The sequence below is a fragment of the Mirounga angustirostris genome, unplaced genomic scaffold, assembly GCF_029215605.1.
Source record: "Mirounga angustirostris isolate CCGP_5_RB_7025 unplaced genomic scaffold, mMirAng1.0.hap1 SCAF_12, whole genome shotgun sequence".
NCBI lineage: Eukaryota > Metazoa > Chordata > Mammalia > Carnivora > Phocidae > Mirounga > Mirounga angustirostris.
Window position 1 is genome coordinate 88,671,624 of NW_026991720.1, and position 22,194 is coordinate 88,693,817.

General features: G+C 40.5%; 1 long non-coding RNA gene across 1 annotated transcript in view; it reads right to left on the reverse strand.

Annotated features, from left to right (window-relative positions):
• The window catches only part of LOC135362191 (uncharacterized), a 200,651-nt gene that overhangs the window by 44,999 nt on the left and 133,458 nt on the right, over positions 1 to 22,194 (reverse strand). Inside the window, exon 2 of the long non-coding RNA XR_010406667.1 lies at positions 5,428 to 5,501. This is a non-coding gene — a long non-coding RNA (uncharacterized LOC135362191). The remainder of the gene's footprint in view (positions 1 to 5,427; positions 5,502 to 22,194) is intronic.

Genomic DNA, 22,194 nt, shown 5'->3' on the forward strand with positions numbered 1-22,194 from the left:
AAAAAGAAATAGAACTTCCCAAAGGGATGCTACAAAAATAAAAAATAAAAAGGCACCGGAGTTAAAAAGTGAAAAAAAGTAAAACAAAAGAATTTCATCTCAATGTTATTGCAGGTGTTTCTGGTTTCACTAGATGAACCTGAGGCAAATGATTTCAAAACAACAAGGAAAAAAAGTTTTTCAATATGCATCGGTATAATTTAGCAGGTAATCAGAGCTGCAGAAAACTAGCTTTTTGTGGGAATAATTAGTGTACAATAGCTACTCAGAGGAAACTCACTTATTGCTAATAACTGATGCTCAGGTGGTGCTGTTCATTCTATCACCTAATTAAGGGTCTTAAAAAGGAGGAGGGAACCCACACGGGGAAACAGAGATGACTGAACAGATGGGGTGGCTCAAGGGCTCAGTGAAATGGGAAGCCTTCACAGCAAAGTGAACAATGAGCCTGAAAATGCAGGCAGTTCAGGCCTCCAGGCCCCCTGGCCTGAGAGCTGGGACTATAAGGAGCAAAGAGATGAACTGACAGCTGCTGACCACTTCCTCTGCACCAGGTACATGACCTGATAGGAGCCTCCCAATCGCCCCTGTGGGCAGAAGAAAGAATTGAGGCCATAGGAGGCTTTGTAATCTGTTCAAGCTCACACAAGTTAGGGAGAGGCCTTGAAACACAGGCACTCGGACTCCTTAGTCTATGACCTTCACCATCATGTGCTACATATCAAGGATGCAAAACCAAGCTTTGGCAATCCTTTTACCATCTTTGATAACCAGTTTCACAAGTACAAGTCTTGGCATCTGTTCAGAAAATTTCTACTTGCAACCCTCTCTTTCAGAATTTACTTGTTTTCAGAACTCTGGACTTTGAGCTGGGATAATATGCAAAATAATATTTAAAAATAAGTAACTGGTGGGGCACCTGGGTGGCTCAGTCGTTAAGCATCTGCCTTTGGCTCAGGTCATGATCCCAGGTTCCTGGGATCGAGCCCCACATCGGGCTCTCTGCTCGGCCGGGAGCCTGCTTCTCCCTCTTCCACTCCCCCTGCTTGTGTTCCCTCTCTAGCTGTGTCTCTCTCTCTCTGTCAAATAAATAAAATAAAATCTTAAAAAAAAATAATAATAAGTAACTGGTTAACATATTAGTATGTTATCCATTGATCTTAGCAATGTATTTACAACTCTCAGAACTATAATGTTATAATAAAAGACATAGCTCTAGTTTCACACATGGAGGCCAAACCTTGGAAGAGAAATTTTGGGGCCAGCGCACGATTTTCTTTAGTCATTCATCCACACCCCATAAAAGCCAGACAATAGAAGAAACAGAACTTCCCAATGGATGCTAAAAAAATGTACTGGAATTAAAAATAGGAACAAAAGTAATTTTTTTTTACTGTGTTAGGTTTGCTTGCTAGTAAGTTTCCTTTAGGTTGCAAGAAACATAGATCCACTCAAGTTGTGTTAAGTAATGGGGGTTTATGGTAAGGGTAGATGCAGAAGTAGAGAGTATAGGATTCTCAACTTCCGGACTAAAAAAGAGGAACCACAATGGAGTCAGGCTTTTTTATATTTATATAAATATGCATAAGTTATATGTAAATATTAATGTAAAAATATATATTATATATACAAATGTTTTATTATATATAATAAAATAAAAACATATGATGTACATAATATAAATATATATATTAATTAAAGGTCTATTCAGCAAATAGTGCTGGAAAAACTGAATGCCCACACAGAAACAAAAATTAATCTCAACATTATTTCAAATCATAAACGAAAATTCATTGAAAATGTATCATAGGGGCACCTGGGTGGCTCAGTCGTTAAGCGTCTGCCTTTGGCTCAGGTCGCGTGATCCCAGGGTCCTGGGATTGAGCCCCGCATCAGGCTCCCTGCTCAACGGGAAGCCTGCTTCTCCCTCTCCCACTACCCCCCCTCTGTCTCTCTGTCAAATAAATAAATAAAATCTTTTAAAAAAAAGAAAAGAAAAGAAAATGTATCATAGACTGAAACCTAAAAGCTAAAACTATAAAATTTCTACATAAAAACATTCTACAGGGGCGCCTGGGTGGCTCAGTCGTTAAGCGTCTGCCTTCGACTCAGGTCATGATCCCAGAGTCCTGGGATCGAGCCCCGCATCGGGCTCCCTGCTCGGCCAGGAGCCTGCTTCTCCCTCTCTCACTCCCCCTGCTTGTGTTCCCTCTCTAGCTGTCTCTCTCTCTCTCTCTCTGTCAAATAAATAAAATAAAATCTTAAAAAAAAAAAAAAAACCACATTCTACAGAAAATTTCTACAGTAAATCATTGTGACTTTGGGACAAGCAAAGACTTCCTAGATAAGACACAAAAAACATAAACCATATTCGTTGCTTGTGACAAATGAACCGTATTTACATTAATATAGGGAAAGTGGCTTGGGGTGTATGAGAACTCTGTGTTATTTTCACAATTATTTTATAAATCTAAAACTATTCAAACTAAGAAGTTTATTACAAAAAAAGCATGAACCATAAAATTAAAAATAGCTAAGTTGATAAACTAAAAACTTGTGCTCACTAAAAAGACACTATTAGGAAACTGAAAAGACAAGCTATAAACTGGGAAAACTATTTGCAAATCACATATCTGACAAAGGAATTATATATAGCATATATAAAGAACTCTCAAAACTCAATAAAAAATCAACCACAATTTTAAGAGACTTAAATAGACATTTCACTAGAGAAAATACATGGATAGCTTATAAGCACATGGAAAGATACTTGGCATTAATTACTAGGAAAATGAGATACCATTGCACACCTACTAGAATGGCTAAAATTTTAAAATAGACGATTCCACGAGTGTAGAGGATGCAAAGCAATTGGAACTCTCATTGCTGGTAGGAATGCAAAATGGTACAGACACTCTTTAAAAGAGATTAGCAATTTCTTAAACTTACATTCACCATATGACCCAGTAATCTTCCCATGGTGTCTATCCAAGAGATATAAAAATATTATGTCCTCTACTCACTGGTCCACAATTCCCAGAAACTGGAAACAATCCAAACGTCTGTGGACCAGTGAATGAACAAATGTCTATACAATGTAATGGTGTTCTACAATAGATGGAGTGAAGGGGCACCTGGGCAGCTCAGTCGGTTAAGCGACCAACTCTTGATTTCAGCTCAGGTCATGATCTCAGGGTTGTGAGATCAAGCCCCACATGGGGCTCCGCGCTGGGCATGCGTGGAGCCTCCTTAAGATTCTCTCCCACTCCCTCTGCCCCTCCCCCCTCCCTCCCGCTCTCTAAAAATAAAAGGGAGGGGGAGTGAAATACTGATGCATACAACACAGATGAATCTCAGAGATGAAGGAAGGCAGATGCAATGAGCAACATGATTCCATTTATCTGACATTCTGGAAAACACAAAACTATAGTTTGCCAAGGACTGAGAATAGAGGAAGAGTATTAACTACCAGGGACAAAAGGAAACTCTTTGGGGTGGTAGAGTCTATATCTTGATTGTGGGGTTATTAAATGACTGTATACATTTGTCAAAACTAATCAAAGTACATACCTGAACAGGGAAGATCATACTGTATGTAAATCATACCTCAAACTATTTTGGTTAAAAGAAAACTGGGAATATATCTCTTATATTACTTTACATACTTTACATACTTCTTCTCTTTTTAATTTAACATCAGAGCACTAAATGAGCTATACAAACATGGCTTTAATGACTACATAAAATTTCACTGTGTGGGTATATTATAACATAATTATTTCCCACTACTGGATGTCGTTCATTTCCAATTTTCTTTTTTTTTTTTTTTTAAGATTTTTATTTAGTTATTTGACAGAGAGAGAGACAGCGAGGGAGGGAACACAAGCAGGGGGAGTGGGAGAGGGAGAAGCAGGCTTCCCGCTGAGCACGGAGCCTGATGCGGGGCTCGATCCCAGGACCCCGGGATCATGACCTGAGCCGAAGGCAGATGCTTAATGACTGAGCCACCCAGGTGCCCCTGTTCATTTCCAATTTTCTTATGTATGTTCTTACATGAAATCTCTGTACACCAGTTTAGTCTTTAATCTCTGATCATTGCAACAGAACAAAATTCCAGATGTGAAATTACTGAGCTAAAGGATGTGCAGTAGATTAAGGTTCTGAATATTTATTGTCAATTTGCTCTCCAAAAAAGGTGGAAAACAGCTTACACGCCCACCATGATAAAAGTGGGTCTATAATAGAAGTCTTAAATACATCTTTTTTAAAAATATGAAGCAATCATACAAGAAAGATTTACTCTGCATATCTGAGGGATGCAGCACCCTGTCAGATCTAGAACATCAAACTAAAACATCAGAAAAAGGTCTATGGGGTAGTGAGAAAATGAACAAATCTACAGAAAAAAGGATCTGTGGAATTTCCAGGAACCCTTTGTAAGCAAGATTTTCTCAAATGATTTTTTTCTCAAGAAGAGAGATTAGTTTTTCCATTTATAATACATTATTTTGTATAATAAAGAACAGTTAGCAAAATAATTCATCCGAATCCTTTTTAAAATATATATATATATATTTATTTAAGAGAGAGAGCGCACACAGGGGTGGGGCAGAGCAGCAGAGGGAGAGGGAGAAGAAGGCTCCCAACACGGGGCTCAACCCAGGACCCTGAGGTCATGACCTGAGCCAAAGGCAGACACTTAACTGAATGAGCCACACAGGCACCCTACTGGAATCCTAATTACACTCACATTTTCAAGAACAATCATGTACTTTAACCAAGATATCCCTCTCCTTTTACCCATCAGTGCTACTCAGTCAGAATGTTTGAATTTTGATAATCATCTTTCACTGTAACAAATACCGTATTCCACAATAGAATCCTAGGCTCACAATATTTGTTCCATGTGCTAGTCCCTATCTTCAAAGCATAGTTTATGCTAATAGATGACTCCTTTATATTAGAAACAGAAAAACCTTATGCATTAATTTTCTAGCGGTGTCCCTATTCAGACATTAGCTCTGCCATTACTAAGATAAACATTGCTTACCAGACATTTTAACTAAAAAGTGACCAAAACAGAAGGCCTAAACCTGGACAATGTTAAGTTCAGTTTCAAAATGTCCTCCTGGTGAATGAATTACATTTCTGAACCTTGGCCATCTGATCCTGGAGTCCCTATCATCATTTTCCATCACTGACTTGAAAGATGAACCATGTCTGTCTGAATAATTCCATCGGAAACCCTCTTCTCTCAATGATTCATGCAGATGGGAATTTTGATTGTACAGAATTCATGTAAAACTTGAACCTGCGTCATGAAATTCTGGAACAGAGAGAACCCTATTTTGCTAAAATCCTCACAGTGGGTTGGTAGTTTTGCTGACTGTGAACTCAGCTTCCAAACCATTCACTCTCTGTACTCACCCCATCCAACCTTGCTCTCTGCTCCACGTGGACTGCAACAGTTCATTTGACTGTGCATTGCAGGTTTCTCCTGCCTGTGAAATGAATAAAAAAATCACACCAATAAATACAGAAAAACAAAATGGTGGTTGCCGGAGGGGAGGGAGATAGGAGGATGGACAAAAATGGGTGAAGGGGAGTGAGAGGCACAGGCTTCCAGTCATGGAATGCATAAGTCATGAGGATGAGAGGTACAGCACAGGGAACATAGTCAATGGTATTGTAATAGCCTTGTGTGGTGACAGATCTTAGCTACACTTGTGGTGAGCAGAACATCATGTATAGAGTTGTCAAATCACTGTTGTATATAGCTGAAACTAGTATAATTTATAGTGTGTCAACTCTACTAAAAAAAAAAAAAATCACACCCATGAAGGTGCCATTCCAGACCATCTTTAATATTCCATTACATCTTCCAGAATTTGGAGACCAAAGCCAACTTCTAAAATCAAAGGAACATATTTAGAAGGATTTTTTTAAACAATGCACATCAAGTTCTAGTTCTGATTTTATTATTTTTAATTCTTCTTCTTATTATTATTAGGACTTCTTTTTATTTTTAAGGAAAATGCCCCATGATTTGAATCATTTGAAAATGATTTGAATACAAGAAATGGGCAGAAGACATGAACAGACATTTCTGCAAAGAAGACATCCAAATGGCCAACAGATGCATGAAAAAGTGCTCAACATCGCTCAGCATCAGGGAAATCCAAATCAAAACCTCAATGAGATACCACCTCACATCAGTCAGAATGGCTAAAATTAACAAGTCAGGAAATGACAGTTGTTGGTGAGGATGTGGAGAAAGGGGAACCCTCCTACACTGTTGGTGGGAATGCAAGCTGGTGCAGCCACTCTGGAAAACAGTATGGAGGTTCCTCAAAAGTTGAAAATAGAGCTAACCTATGACCCAGCAATTGCACAGATACAAATGTAGTGATCCGAAGGGGCACGTGCACCCCAATGTTTATATAAAGCAGCAATGTCCACAATAGCCAAACTATGGAAAGAGCCTAGATGTCCATCAACAGATGAATGCATAAAGAAGATGTGGTATATATAATGGAATATTATGCAGCCATCAAAAAATGAAATCTTGCCATTTGCAATGACATGGATGGAACTAGAAGGTATGCTAAGTGAAACAGGTCAATCAGAGAAAGACAAGTATTATACAATTTCACTGATATGAGGAATTTGAGAAACAAGACAGAGGATCATAGGGGAAGGGAGGGACAAATAAAACGAGACAAAACCAGAGAGGAAGACAAACCATAAGAGACTCTTAATCTCAGGAAACAAACTGAGGGTTGCTGGAGTGGAGGGGTGTGGGAGGGATGGGGTGGCTGGGTGATGGACATTGGGGAGGGTATGTACTATGGTGAGCGCTGTGAATTGTGTAAGACTGAAGAATCACAGACCTGTACCCATGAAACAAATAATACATTATATGTTAATTTAAAAAAAAGAAGATGTGGTGTACGGATAGCCTGTGGAATAGTATTCACCCACGAGAAAGAAGGAAACCCTGCCATTTGTGATAACGTGGATGGACCTTGAGAGCATTATGCTAAGTGAAATAAGCCAGATAGAGGAAGACAAATAGAGCATGGTATCACCTATATGTGGAATTATGTGGAATATGTGGGAAAAAAGTTAAACTCATAGAAACAAAGAGTAGAAGTGGCTGCCAGAGGCTGGGGGTGAGGGAAAAGGGAAAGGTTGGTGAAAGAATACAAACTTTCAGCTGTTAAGATGAATACAATGTGAGGATCTAATGTAAAACATGGTGACCATAGTTGACAACACTGTATTGTATAAGTGGAAGTTGCTAAGAGAGAACTTAAATAGTCTCGCAAAAAAAAAAAAAAAAAAAAAAAAAAGATAAATATGTGTGGGGATGGATGTATTAATGAACTAGATGGGGGGATCTTTCACAATGTATATGAATATATCAAATCACCATGATGTACACCTTAAATATCTTACAATTTTATTTGTCAAATATACCTCAATAAAACTGATATTTCAAAAAAATGATTTGAATAGGCAATCAGAATAAATATCACACCCCCCTACTGTGATCCCCTTTCCTTCTCTCTCTCTCTCTCACACACGCACACACCTATTTCCCACAGACTGTCGGGAACCTATACATATTCCCCCTCCCCCTGGCCATTGCCAGTACACAAAATCCACCAGCACTCAGGGCCAGACATCCTGACTAAGGCCAGCCCAGAACAAAATGGAAGGAAACAAAAAGTGTCCCTCAAACCCACTCTCCTGCCACTTCACTGTTCTGTCTGCTGTCAGGTCTCCCTGCCTCCCACCCCACTTAGCTGTCACAGCCCCTTCTATAACTACCTGAGAAACCTTCTTGTGTTGGATTCCTGCAACAAAACACAATAAATGTCCAAAAAGGGCTAAGCCCTCCTAGGCAAATGAGTCGACAGAAAAAGCACTAGCCCGAGAACGAGACTATGAGAATTCTCATTCCCGCTGTACCGCTTCCTGGCTGAGGGCAGACATGAGGCTCTCAGCTGACAGCAGTCAAGCTCCACTCTCAGAGGCCCTAGAGCCCAACTGCATTTGCTCCCAGGTTTGGGGACTCATCCAACAACTCTGTCTCTTGAGCCCCTTCTGGATTGTTTCGCTTTAAAATATCTAGCTCCAGGGGCGCCTGGGGGGCTCAGTCGGTTAAGCGGCTGCCTTCGGCTCAGGTCATGATCCTGGGGTCCTGGGATGCAGCCCCATGTCGGGCTCCCTGCTCAGCGGGGAGTCTGCTTCTCCCTCTGCCTCTGCCTCTCCCCCTGCTTGTGTTCTCTCTCTGTCAAATAAAGAAATAAAATCTTTAAAAAAAATTAAATTAAAAAAAAATATCTAGCTCCAGAGTAAAAGAACTTCTGAAAAAAAAAAAAAAATACGCACCATTCACCAAGATAATAGACCCATCCAGGGGCCCGTTCACTATAATCATCCATATCCCCAAAGCATTGAATTCCGCCCCGTACATAATTAGAGAGGAGAAGCAGGCAGACACCTGCCAAATGACAATGAAAGAGCAACAGAAGGTTATGGAGTGACCAGCCTGGTGGAGTAGCTGTAAGCACAGGACATAAGAATCGCCCCCCAGCACCACCGAGGCAGGCGTTTACCCCTAAAACAGATCCTGGCACAGAGAGGCCCTCAAGCAATTTTTGTTGAGTGGCTGCATAAAGCCATGGGTGAAGGGATGCCTGGGTGGCTCAGCCGGTTAAGCGGCTGCCTTCGGCCCGGGTCATGATCCCAGGGTCCTGGGATCAAGTCCCACATCGGGCTCCTTGCTCAGCGGGGAGCCTGCTTCTCCCTCTCTCTCCCTCTGCTTATGCTCTCTCTGTCAAATAAATAAAAATCTTAAAAAAAAAAAAAAGCCATGGGTGAATAAATCAACTGAGAAGAAAGTGTGCAAAGTCTGGCAGGTGAAAATATACCTGTTCTATGGTCTTATAAAGAAAATAGGTTAGCAATGCCACCCAGAGGGTCAACGTTATAGGGCGGGAGAATGAGCGGATTCTGTTGATGGCGTTTTCTCCCCTGATTGCAGGGGGTGGCCGATCCGTCTTCCTGCTCTTCCATGTGATGGGGGCAAGAAGTTCTGACGCAAAGGGATACAAGTGGCAATCCCCCTTCGCCAGAGGGTGAACTTCCATTCAAAGACCCTCCCGAGCGCCCCCTCGCCCTCTCTCACCTCCCCGCTTACTCCCACATATCCCATCCTTACTGCAGCACATCCCTGGTTCCGCGTCCATTATTCCATTTCGTTTTGTTGTGTTTGTCAGCTCTGTAGTTCATCTAAGTAAAACCTGTATTTCTCATGGTATACAGCATAAGTGTTCAGTCTTGGTGACATGAGTAGAACTTTTACGAAGGGGTTTAGGAGGCAGAAGGGAATTGGGATATACTCAGAAACTAGTCCACGTCCTCACCTGTAGCACTCTACAGAACTGATGTCATCATAAATCAGGAGAGGTGTCTGCAGTGGGGCATGCAGGGTTCCAGGACATAAAGGCTCTAGGATGGCCCCTGTGGGGTGGGGGAAGAAGGGTTTAAAACAGCATCCGATCCCACTGATTACATCTGTGGTCTGCTTTTTTACTGGCCTACAAGTAATTTGAGACAAATGTTACATTAAATAACCTTCTCTTTCACCTGCTATGACAGCTAGAGCAGGAAACACATGCGATGGCTTAAGATGTAGGCCAGATTGCCCTGAGATCCTCAGCCAAACTAAACAATCTCATCCCAGGAGCATGGAATTCACACTTCTGGTCATTCATCCATAAACGTACTCATTTCACAGATATTGCACACCAATGCTGTATACTACGAGAAATACAACAGTGAACGAAACAGCGTTCTTAAATTGGTTGTTTCTACCTTGGGATTTCATAGTCCTATAGTATCCAGTCCTATATCATTCAGGGCACAATTAATTTACTTCACTTCTTCCAAAGATGTTTATAAAGATTAGCGGAGGGAATGGCATATGACAGATGCGGGTTCAAATCCTAGCTATACTGCATTGATGTGATATTTGGCCAATTTCTTAACCTTTCTAAGCTTTAGTTTATTTGTCTATTAAATGGGAATAATAATAGCTATCTTATAGGACTGTTAGTTTTGCTTGAAAGAAAAACAAGGATAAAGCGCAGAGAACAGTACTGGTGTACGGGAGGAACTAAATCAGAGTTTCTTCCTTCTGTCCTATGGATTTCTGATCATCTTGTGATCAGTTTGTACCGAGGGCAAGTCTTGTCCCTGGGCCTTAGCTCACCCTTTTGTACTTAACCACCGTCAGCAAATTTGACCTCATTCTCCCAAAGAAGTTTGATTCCAACATGGCACTTTACATACTGCTGGTGTTCTTTGCTTTCAACACATGCCAACATGAAAATTTTAAGTAAGCAAGCACAGACTTTGTAAAGGTTTTTACATTACTACTAATAAAGGTTGACACTTATGGACTCGAAGCTCACCAAGTTCCAGGCACGATTGTAAGTGCTTTGCCTGCGTTACCTCACTGAATTCACGTAAGAGGTAGGTGCTGTGTTGTGCCTATTTTTACAGCTGAGGAAACTGAATAGCTTGGCCAGAGGTCTGCCACTAGTCAGAATAAAGTAGGATTTTAAAACCCAGGCAGCCTGACTCCCGGGGGCCACCCTTTTAATCACTGTACTATATTGCTTCTTGCTAAGGGACCCGAGGATAGTGATATTAAGTGTTATTGGGTGGCAAGTAAGGTGGTAAGAAGAGGTGGCAAGGTTTTCAGTCAATTCATTTGATCACAAAACGCTAAGAATTAATCAGAAGTTTACTATACAGGTGTTTGTAAAAAGAGACACAGAGAGGGGCGCCTGGGTGGCTCAGTTGGTTAAGCGACTGCCTTCGGCTCAGGTCATGATCCTGGAGCCCCGGGATCGAGTCCCGCATCGGGCTCCCTGCTCGGCAGGGAGCCTGCTTCTCCCTCTGACCCTCCCCCCTCTCATGTGCTCTCTCTCTCCCTCATTCTCTCTGTCTCAAATAAATAAATAAAATCTTTAAAAAAAAAAAAAGTCCTGCATCGGGCTCCCTGCTCGGCAGGGAGTCTGCTTCTCCCTCTGACCGTCCTCCCTCTCATGCTGTCTCTCATTCTCACTCTCAAATAAATAAAAATCTAAAAAAAAAAAAAAAAAGAGAGACACAGAGAGAATCTCCATTACAGATGGCTCTGTTACACATAAAACAGAAGTTACATCAATGGTTCTGTAAAATTTGGAAGCCTATGTTCTGGGTTTGTCTAAACTCCATAAGCTCATTGCCTTCATTCAGTATGTGCCGAGGACCCGGTACCATTGTGATAATACACAGATGAGACAGATGAGTTCCGCCAATGAGGAACACCTGGTCTAGGAGGGGCACAAGAGCTACATGATGGGGTTAATTACAACATAATTGGTGTGAAGAAGTATTGTGGACACACAAAGGTGAAGTGAGTTTCCCCCAAGACCGTTTACTTAACAAAACAAAGCAACAAGTCCTCTTGGAGTTCTGGAGGCATCCTTCATGTGCGTTCTCATGAGTGTATTTTCCACCAATTCCACAACAATGGAGAGCTGAGCCCTGCTAAGCCAAGGTCTTCTGAGACAGAACCTTCCTCTGCTCAACTGGCTTCAAGTAAACCTAAGTATTCTGCACTTCTACGGTCTCCCTCTCCCACCATCCAACCTCCAGCCCTCCCCATGCCTAGATTTCTAGAAAAATCAACACATAAGGTCAAATCAGACAGTTCTTTCCAGAGACAGTGTCTCCACCATGTTATGGATTATTTCAATGGAATCCTGCCCAAGGACTGGACAAGGAACTCCAAGATATAAATGCGAAGTCTCCTCAAATGCTGGGTTTTGTGAGAAGTTAAATTCACTGGGCTTGGGTTAGCGATAGTCAATGTTATTCCCAATCTCAGAGCTGGCTTTGTACAAAGGATGGAGAGAGAAAGAATTAATACATAAAAGATTTTTTAAACAGCTCAGCTTTATAATGGCAGGAAGAAAATATAGGGGGAAAATGTCTTTTCATGTTAAAAACTGAAGAAAAAAACCTCTTCAGCTTTGAAGAACAAAGAAATAATAGAAGTACACAAAGCAAACTTTAAGATAAGTTTTATAATCTTATTAGCAGCAACATTTTAGTACAAAACTTACAGATTATGGTATTTCTCATAACTCCTTGCTGCCCTAGGGAAAAAATACTTAATTGCCTAATTTTTATCTGAGGTCATGGCTATCTTTCCTTTTATTTTTCTAAAGCACAGCTTATTTTAATTAATCACATAAAAAGTTTATCTTTTTTGATGACAGAAATCAGATTTATACCCCTGACCTTCTTGTTCCCTTGTTCCCTCCTGGCAGTACCTAGCATGCTGCCTTACTTATGTGCAAAGAAAAAAACAAAAGACATTGGTTTACTTATTCACCTTCCATAGAGAGAACCAACTCCTACCAGAGATAATAAGATATTTGGATATTGAACATGTCAGCACTCTTAAATGTTCATATTCAATTTGAGGAAAAGTTTATTTGACAAGTTTGGTCAAATGCCTAACAGAACAATGCAAAGGAAGTAAAGAAAGCTCTGGGGAAAACAGCAGTGAAAGGTAATGAAAAATTGGAGAGCAGGATCCAGATCTCAAAAAAGCTTGAAATTGATACTCACAAAGACCTTACAGAGCTTTGCTAACCAGTTTAAAAACAGTGCTTTGAAAATCCAAAGAGCTAAAGCTTTTTAAGGCAGGGTTCCTTAAAGTATGGTCTGATACCTCTTGCCCCTCAACAGAACTATGGAGTGCTTAATAAAGGTAGAGATTCCAAGGTCCCCCCCTACATTTTCAGGTAATGCACCATTTTGGGGTAAGATACCCAAAACCAGTACCAGCATTCCCTTCTGCAAAGGACACACAAGCCCCATTTTCTTTATCATAAAGTTTAGGTTAGTTTGGTAAATGGATGAAGATGACAAAAATATATCAGTCATCAGGGAGAAGTGAAGCCTTGAAGTGCTTGAAACTTATATTGCCCCTTTCTAAGGCAGGGCACAGTTACTGCTCGATAGCCCCCAAACCAGGTGCTTCTGTCAGAACTATCCCTGCTACTCAGGCCACAGCCAACCATAAAGATTATCCAGAGAAATGATCTGTATCTGTATCTGCTAGAGACTCACTGGAGACTCACAGCAGATTCTCACAGCTGATGGGGCTTGGAAGGAGACAAATAGAGAAAAGCAGACAAACCCAAGTGGCCAAGAACTGCTTGGAGCCCACCCTAACTGCTACCATGACCACATCTGAAGTTTCCAGAGCTGGTGTTACACCTGGGACCACTATCATTCTGTAATGATATTACAGTGCTTATATGATGGTAAGAATTAAATACAATGAAACTTGTTAACTTAGCATACATTAGAAAATATCAACAAGAAGACAAAGTAAAATCCCTTGTCTTGTCTTTAATTGATAATTATTAATAGATATAAAAGTTACAGTGCCTCCTGGGAGGCAAGGTTCTTGTCAACAACTACAAAGCCAATACACCCACAGGAACACCTTCTGAGGGTCCATTCTGAAAGTATACTGAACAGCATAGATCTTTAATGTGATTTGAAAAGTCTGGAATGGTTTCTCCATGACCCACAAGTATTAGATTTTAGAATTCTTCTAAGTTTCCTTGATGCATTGATAAGCAAAGGAAACCTTGGAGGGATTTTGGTGAAGCTGTGTGCCCTTAGAAATATTACAGCTAATTTTTGACTTGGAGAAGAAAAGGAATGACTTCCAAAAGGTATTAACCATTCCACCTCATCGATTAGCTGTGAGCCTGAAATGCTCATACATGTAATGTACCTGGAAGAGGGCGAGTGGTAAATGACCAGTAAATATTGGTATTATTAGTATTAATGATTGCTAACATTTTTCCAATATTTTGTCATAGGTCATAAAGAAATTGGCAGCTCTGCCATTCCCTGCAGCTTATTGAAGATGACATTACTGCCTTAATGTAGTGCAGCCCGCAGACTGTTTTGTAAGTAAAACGTTCTTAGTTTAAGCCACTGGTGGCGGTTTTCTGTGACTTGCAGCTGAACACATCCCTAATGATACTACTTGCGTTTAGTCAGTACCATTGAAATATAGCCTTAGATTTCATTAGCACAAATAACATCCATGAGATAACCCTGATCAAAGGTGAAATTATTAACTTAACAACAAAACTGAACATATGACATTTGAAAAAAGATGCCAGATAAGTTTCCTAAATGAAGTAGAGTCTTGGAGAAACCCAGTATTCTGTGACATAAGCATACCCTCACAGAGTAAACTGTAGGGCCTATGGTTTTCTTTGTTACTACATAACTGGAAGGTTAGGAGTATGGTTCCTCATCGGTCAGCAGAAGTACAAGGTACAGAAGGGTTTACTTAAAAGAATCCCAGAGAGTAAAATTAATGGGGGCTTTGGACCCACAAACCCCTACAATCAGTAAGTACACTGAGACAACCATGCGGCTGCAGACACAGGCTACCTTTCATGAGAAAGAAGGAATGACTCAGAGGATGAAAGCAAGAGCCCAGCAGGAGCTACAGCCATGGAAAATTATTCCCAGGCCTTGAGTCCCAATGAAGGGACTGCCTATCCGTGCCAGCTGAATTTCAGAATTGCTATGGACCAGTGACTCATGAGAACCTCCTACTTCCCTCCTTTTTGAACAGTAGTGTCTATTCTGCTTATCCTGTGCCTGTCCCACCATTAAGTGTTGGTTGTATCCTTAATTCATAGGTCTTCAGATTGAGAGAAAGTGTAGTCAAGGACCTACATGTATGAAACTGTGCCCCAGATGCCTCATCCACACCTGGACCTAATTTAGATGACAACATTCTGGACTTTGAGCTGATGTTATAAAGGGTTGAGGCCTTAAGAGGGGGGATTTTTGGGGTAGGGTGAAGGTATTTTGCATGTAGGATGAGAGTAAATAATTTGAGGCCAGAGGGCAGATTGTATCAGTCTAAAATATGTCCATAAATTCTCTTTTAAGCCCTTCAAAAGGTAGACATTTAGTCCATTTGCCTTGAGTGTAGGATGGACTTAGTGAATGATTTTGAAAAAAATAGGAGAAGGTGAAAATGACAGGACAAGTCAGAAACACTATAAAGAGTAGATATGGTAGTTCCAATGGTGTTATAGTCTGGGGCCATTTGGGAAGGGGCAACTGGCCATTACAACCTAGAATTCTAAACCTATCAAAATTGTCAATTAAATGTGAGAACAGAATAAAGATATTTTCAGACATGCAAAGTCTCAGAACATTTAACACTGTTGATTACTTTTTAGGAAGTTATCTGACAATGTACTCCTACAAAACAAGGGGAAGAGAAATAAAAATATAATTAATAATAGCTAACATTAACTGAGTGCTTATTTTTGTGCCAGCCACTCTTCTGAGTGCTTTTCACGCATTATTGCATTTAACCATACAACAATTCCACGAAGAATATTCTCTCACTATTACTATCTTATAGATGAGAAAACTGTGTTATAAAGAAGCCAAATAACTCATCTAAGGTCACACAGTTGGTAAGTGGTAGAACTAGGGTCTAACCCTAGGTAATCTGGCTCAAGAGCTCAGGCCCTTCAACACTCATTACCTTCCGAGAGACTTATGTTACCATGAAACTATGGAGCCAAATTGGGACAGCAGCAAAGGAAAACCCAGGATGAAAGCTATGAAGCAGACCTACTGAGTCACCAGGCTAATCTAGGGCAAGAGGTGAGAAGGATCCAATAAGACAACTCAAAGGGGGAAATGAGATGTCTTCATACATGGCATGATTTGAGAGCACTGGAAGAGTGTAAGAAAACAAAGAGATGCAATCAGGAAATTAAGGAAAACCAAAAAATATCCATAAGATGGTCTTAGTCTGAATGAGCCAACTAAAATATGGCATGGTTTAAAGTTTTGATGGAGCACATAGAAAAAGAATCCATTTCACCTTGATGCTAGAGCTGTCCTCATTCAATAGATCCAAGGGTTGCAAGGAAGGATGAGTAATTCTAAGATTTGAATACTATTTACATAATCACAATAATGTAAACCATTTATTGGTTTTCAAGTTTTAGAATCAACCTATGAACAATCTAAAAGAGACTTAATTGCAGGCAGAATAACAATGTTAACAACCATGACAAATGAAGTCCAAAGCTGGGGCACCTGGGAGGCTCAGCTGGTTAAGAGTCTGCCTTCGGCTAAGGTCATGATCCCAGAGTCCTGGGATGGAGCCCTGTGTTGGGCTTCCTGCTCAGCAGGGAGTCTGCTTCTCCCCCTCCCTTTGTGCTCTCTCTCTCAAGTAAATAAATAAAATCTTTTTAAAAAAAAGAAAGAAAGAAAGTGCCAAAAGGATAAGGAAGACATTTGTCTTACAATGTAGGGAGTGAAAACTGACAGAACAAGTAAAAGAAATTTTAGTATCTAGTTTAAAGTTACACCTTGTGATGGTTAATTTCATGTTTCAATGTGACTGAGCCACAGATACTTGGTTAAACATTATTTCTAGTGAGTCCATGAGAATGTTTCTGGGTACAATTAACCACTGAATCATTAGACTAAGCAAAACAGATTGCCCTCCCAAATACTGGTGGGCCTCATCTAATCTACTGAAGACCTGAATAGAACAAAAGGCTGAGTAAGAAAGAGCCCACTCTCTCTATCTGACTGTCTTCAAGCTGGGATATTAGTCTTTTCCTGCCTTCAGACAGACTTGGACTAGAACATACATCATAAGCTCTCCTGATGCATGGGCTTTTGGACTCAGACTGGAACTACACAATTGGATCTCCTGGGTCTGCCCCTCTCAGCCTCTATGATCATGTGAGCCAATTCCTATCGATCCTGATTCTCTGGAGAACCCTAACTAATACACATATGGAACTTCATCCATTATGCCTGTTTGCCTGCAGATCCAGTTCCTGCACTTCTCCTGCAAACTCTATTTCCTAGGTTCCTTGCCAACTGGCTTCCAGAGTGGTTTGACCAATGGAAGCTTGACTGGAAACAGGGAGGAAGGTATAAGTTCAGATATTTCCCTCTGTCTCTTTCCACTTTCTAGCAGGGATTTTATCTCCTCAGAGATTCTAGCTCTTTTCCAAGCAGCCTCTTCTCCTATATTCCCAGCTCCTACCAGGCAAGGTTCTATGTTCCTGCAGCCCTGGGGGTGGAAACAGCTTTCTGATGATACTAACTCCTGATTGCTTCACCATCCTTTGTTTGGCTTCTGGGATGTCCCATCACATGTGTAACTGTTTAAAATACCTACAGTTATTCATTTTCTGGCTGGACCCTGACTGAAACAGTAAAAAAGACAGGAATTCAGTAATATAAGTATATCAGAAGGTGAGGAGAGAGAAGAAAGGTGGTGTGAGTGAACTACATATTGTCTTCATAGAGGAAGTCAGTAGATGGTGCCTAAAATTGATAAATCATAAACAGCAGTAAGTATGGAAGAAATAGAAAACCTGAACAGACCTATAACCACTAAGGAAATTGAAACAGTCATCAAAAATCTCCCAAAAAACAAAAGCCCAGGGCCAGATGGCTTCCCAGGGGAATTCTACCAAACATTTCAAGAAGAATTAATACCTATTCTTCTGAAACTGTTCCAAAAAATAGAAATGGAAGGAAAACTTCCAAACTCATTTCATGAGGCCAGCATTACCTTGATCCCAAAACCAGACAAAGACCCCATCAAAAAGGAGAATTATAGACCAATATCCCTGATGAACATGGATGCAAAAATTCTCACCAAAATACTAGCCAATAGGATCCAACAGTACATTAAAAGGATTATTCACCACGACCAAGTGGGATTTATCCCTGGGCTGCAAGGTTGGTTCAACATCCACAAAACAATCAATGTGATACAATACATTAACAAAAGAAAGAACAAGAATCATATGATCCTCTCAATAGATGCAGAAAAAGCTTTTGACAAAATACAGCATCCTTTCTTGATCAAAACTCTTCAGAGTATAGGGCTAGAGGATACATACCTCAATATCATAAAAGCCATCTATGAAAAACCTACAGCAAATACCATTCTCAATGGTGAAAAACTGAGAGCTTTCCCCCTAAGGTCAGGAACACGGCAGGGATGTCCACTATCACCACTGCTATTCAACATAGTATTGGAAATCCTAGCCACAGCAATCAGACAACAAAAAGAAATAAAAGGCATCCAAATCAGCAAAGAAGAAGTCAAACTCTCACTCTTTGCAGATGATATGATACTTTATGTGGAAAACCCAAAAGACTCCACCCCAAAACTGCTAGAACTCATACAGGAATTCAGTCAAATGACAGGATATAAAATCAATGCACAGAAGTCAGTGGCATTCCTATACACCAACAACAAGACAGAAGAAAGAGAAATTAAGGAGTCGATCCCATTTACAATTGCACCCAAAACCATAAGATACCTAGGAATAAATCTAACCAAAGAGACAAAGGATCTGTACTCAGAAAACTATAAAATACTCATGAAAGAAATTGAGGAAGACACAAAGAAATGGAAAAACATTCCATGCTCATGGATTGGAAGAACAAATATTGTGAAGATGTCAATGCTACCTAGAGCCATCTACACATTCAATGCAATCCCCATCAAAATACCATCCACTTTTTTCAAAGAAATGGAACAAATAATCCTAAAATTTGTATGGAACCAGAAAAGACCCCGCATAGCCAGAGGAATATTGAAAAAGAAAAGCAAAGCCGGCGGCATCACAATTCCGGACTTCCAGCTCTATTACAAAGCTGTCATCATCAAGACAGCATGGTACTGGCACAAAAACAGGCACATAGATCAATGGAACAGAATAGAGAGCGCAGAAATGGACCCTCAACTCTATGGTCAATTCATCTTTGACAAAGCAGGAAAGAGTGTCCAATGGAACAAAGACAGTCTCTTCAACAAATGGTGTTGGGAAAATTGGATAGCCACATGCAGAAGAATGAAACTGGACCATTTCCTTACACTACACACAAAAATAGACTCCAAATGGTTGAAAGACCTCAACGTGAGACAGGAGTCCATCCAAATCCTAAAGGAGAACACAGGCAGCAACCTCTTTGACCTCAGCCGAAGCAACTTCTTCCTAGAAACATCGCCAAAGGCAAGTGAAGCAAGGGCAAAAATGAACTATTGGGACTTCATCAAGATAAAAAGCTTTTGCACAGCAAAAGAAACAGTCAACAAAACCAAAAGACAACCGACAGAATGGGAGAAGATATTTGCAAATGACATATCAGATAAAGGGCTAGTATCCAAAATCTATAAAGAACTCATCAAACTCAACACCCAAAGAACAAAGAATCCAATCAAGAAATGGGCAGAAGACATGAACAGACATTTTTCCAAAGAAGACATCCAAATGGCCAACAGACACATGAAAAAGTGCTCAACATTGCTCGGCATCAGGGAAATCCAAATCAAAACCTCAATGAGATACCACCTCACACCAGTCAGAATGGCTAAAATTAACAAGTCAGGAAACGACAGATGTTGGCGGGGATGCGGAGAAAGGAGAACCCTCCTCCACTGTTGGTGGGAATGCAAGCTGGTGCAGCCACTCTGGAAAACTGTATGGAGGTTCCTCAAAAAGTTGAAAATAGAGCTACCATATGATCCAGCAATTGCACTACTGGGTATTAACCCCAAAGATACAAAAGTAGGGATCCGAAGGGGTACGTGCACCCCGATGTTTATAGCAGCAATGTCCACAATAGCCAAACTGTGGAAAGAGCCAAGATGTCCATCGACAGATGAATGGATAAAGAAGGTGGTATATATATATACAATGGAATATTATGCAGCCATCAAAAGGAATGAGATCTTGCCATTTGCAATGACGTGGATGGAACTGGAGGGTATTATGTTGAGTGAAATAAGTCAATCAGAGAAAGACATGTATCATATGATCTCACTGATATGAGGAATTCTTAATCTCAGGAAACAAACTGAGGGTTGCTGGAGTGGGGGTTGGTTTGTGAGGGATGGGGTGGCTTGGTTATAGACACTAGGGAGGGTATGTGCTCTGGTAAGCGCTGTGAATTGTGCAAGACTGTTGAATCTCAGATCTGTACCTCTGAAACAAATAATGCAATATATGTTAAGAAAAAAAAAAAGAAGAAGAAGGTAGTGGGAGGGGAAGAATGAAGCAGGGGAAATCGGAGGGGTAGACGAACCATGAGAGACGATGGACTCTGAAAAACAAACTGAGGGTTCTAGAGGGGAGGGGGGTGGGAGGATGGGTTAGCCTGGTGGTGAGTATTGAGGAGGGCACGTTCTGCATGGAGCACTGGGTGTTATGCACAAACAATGAATCATGGAACACTTCATCTAAAACTAATGATGTAATGTATGGGGATTAACATAAGAATAAAAAAAAAAGCAGTAAGTATATTATTTAGAATTACGACGATAACCAACAAAAGAATAAAAACCTGAAACTGTTAAAAGTGTTGCCTCAAATTATGGAGACAGTAAAGAGACCTGTGGTTGCCAGAGACGGGGGTGGGTGGGGCAGGCGAGGGAGAGATGAACAGATGAAGCATAGCGAATTTTTATGGTAGTGAAACTATTCTGTATGATAGTGAAATGCTTAGAAACATGACATTATACATTTGTCAAAACTCACAAAACTGCACAACATGAAGCATGAACTCTAAGATAAACTATGCACCTCAGTTAATAATAGTCTTGGGGCGCCTGTGTGGCTCAGTCGTTAAGCGTCTGCCTTCGGCTCGGGTCATGATCCCAGGTTCCTGGGATCGAGCCCCGCATTGGGCTCTCTGCTCCGCGGAGAGCCTGCTTCTCCCTCTCCCACTCCCGCTGCTTGTGTTCCCTCTCTCGCTGTCAAATAAATAAAATCTTAAAAAAAAAAAAATAGTCAATATTGGCTCAATTGTAACAAATGCACTACACTAATGCAAGATGTTTATAATAAGGGAAAATATGTGTTGGGGGGGCAGGAGGGAGAACAGGGGAACTCTCTGTACTTTCCAGTCAATTTTCCTGTAAACCTAAAACTTTAAAAACTAAAATCCCTTAATGAAAGGAAGGAAGGAAGGGAGGAGGGGGTGGAGGGAGGGAAGGAGGGAGGAAGGGAGATATCTAAAAGCCATGGAGGAAACTCAAATACATATTACTAAGGGAAGGAAGCCCATCTGAAAAAGCTACATGCTTTATGATCCCAACTATAATGACATTCTGAAAAAAGCAAAACTATGGAGACAGTTAAAGAGACCAGTGGTTGTCAGGGTTTAGGGGGAGAGAGGAAGTGGTGAATACGTGGAGCCCAGGGCATTTTTAGGGTGGTGTAACTATTCTGAATAACACTGTAATGTTAGATACATGACATTATGTATTTGTCAAAACATTAAAAACTATACAACACAAAGAGTAAATCCGAACATTAATGATAATGTGCCAATAATGGCTCATCCGTCAGTTATAATAAAGGAACCCACATTAATGCAAGTATTAGTAATTGTAGAAACCCATGGGGGTGGGGAGACTACTTTCTGCGCAATTGATCTTTAAACCTAAAACTGTCCTTAAAAAAAAAAAAAAATCGCCTGTTTAAAAAAAAGTGTTGTCTCTAGGGAAGAGGTGTTTGTGGGTGGAACAGAGCCTTTTTTTTTTTTTTTTTTAATTGCAGTCCTTATGTGCAATTTAAGGTGTGTTTTTCTTTGTTGGTTTTTTTTTTTTACATTTGTATACATTACTCGGATTGAAATGTTTTAATTAAAAAAAAAAAATCTGTTTACCTGTCGGGATAGCTAAAATGAAAACAACCAAAGACAGCAAGTGTCACGAGGCTATGAACTATCCCAAATTCTCAGGCACTACTATAGAAGTTCGTGTAACTTGGTATAACCACTTTGGAAAACTGTTTGGCAGTATCTTACCAAAGCTGATCATTTGCATAACATGTGACCCAGCAAATTCACTCGTAGATTAATACTGTTTTAAAGAAATGTTCACCAAAGGACATGCTCTATGATGTTCACTGAAGCTTTATTCATAATTGCCCTAAACCAGAATCTACCTAAATGCCCATCAAGAGTTACAGAAACACTGTAGATTATTCACACAGTGGAATTCTACAC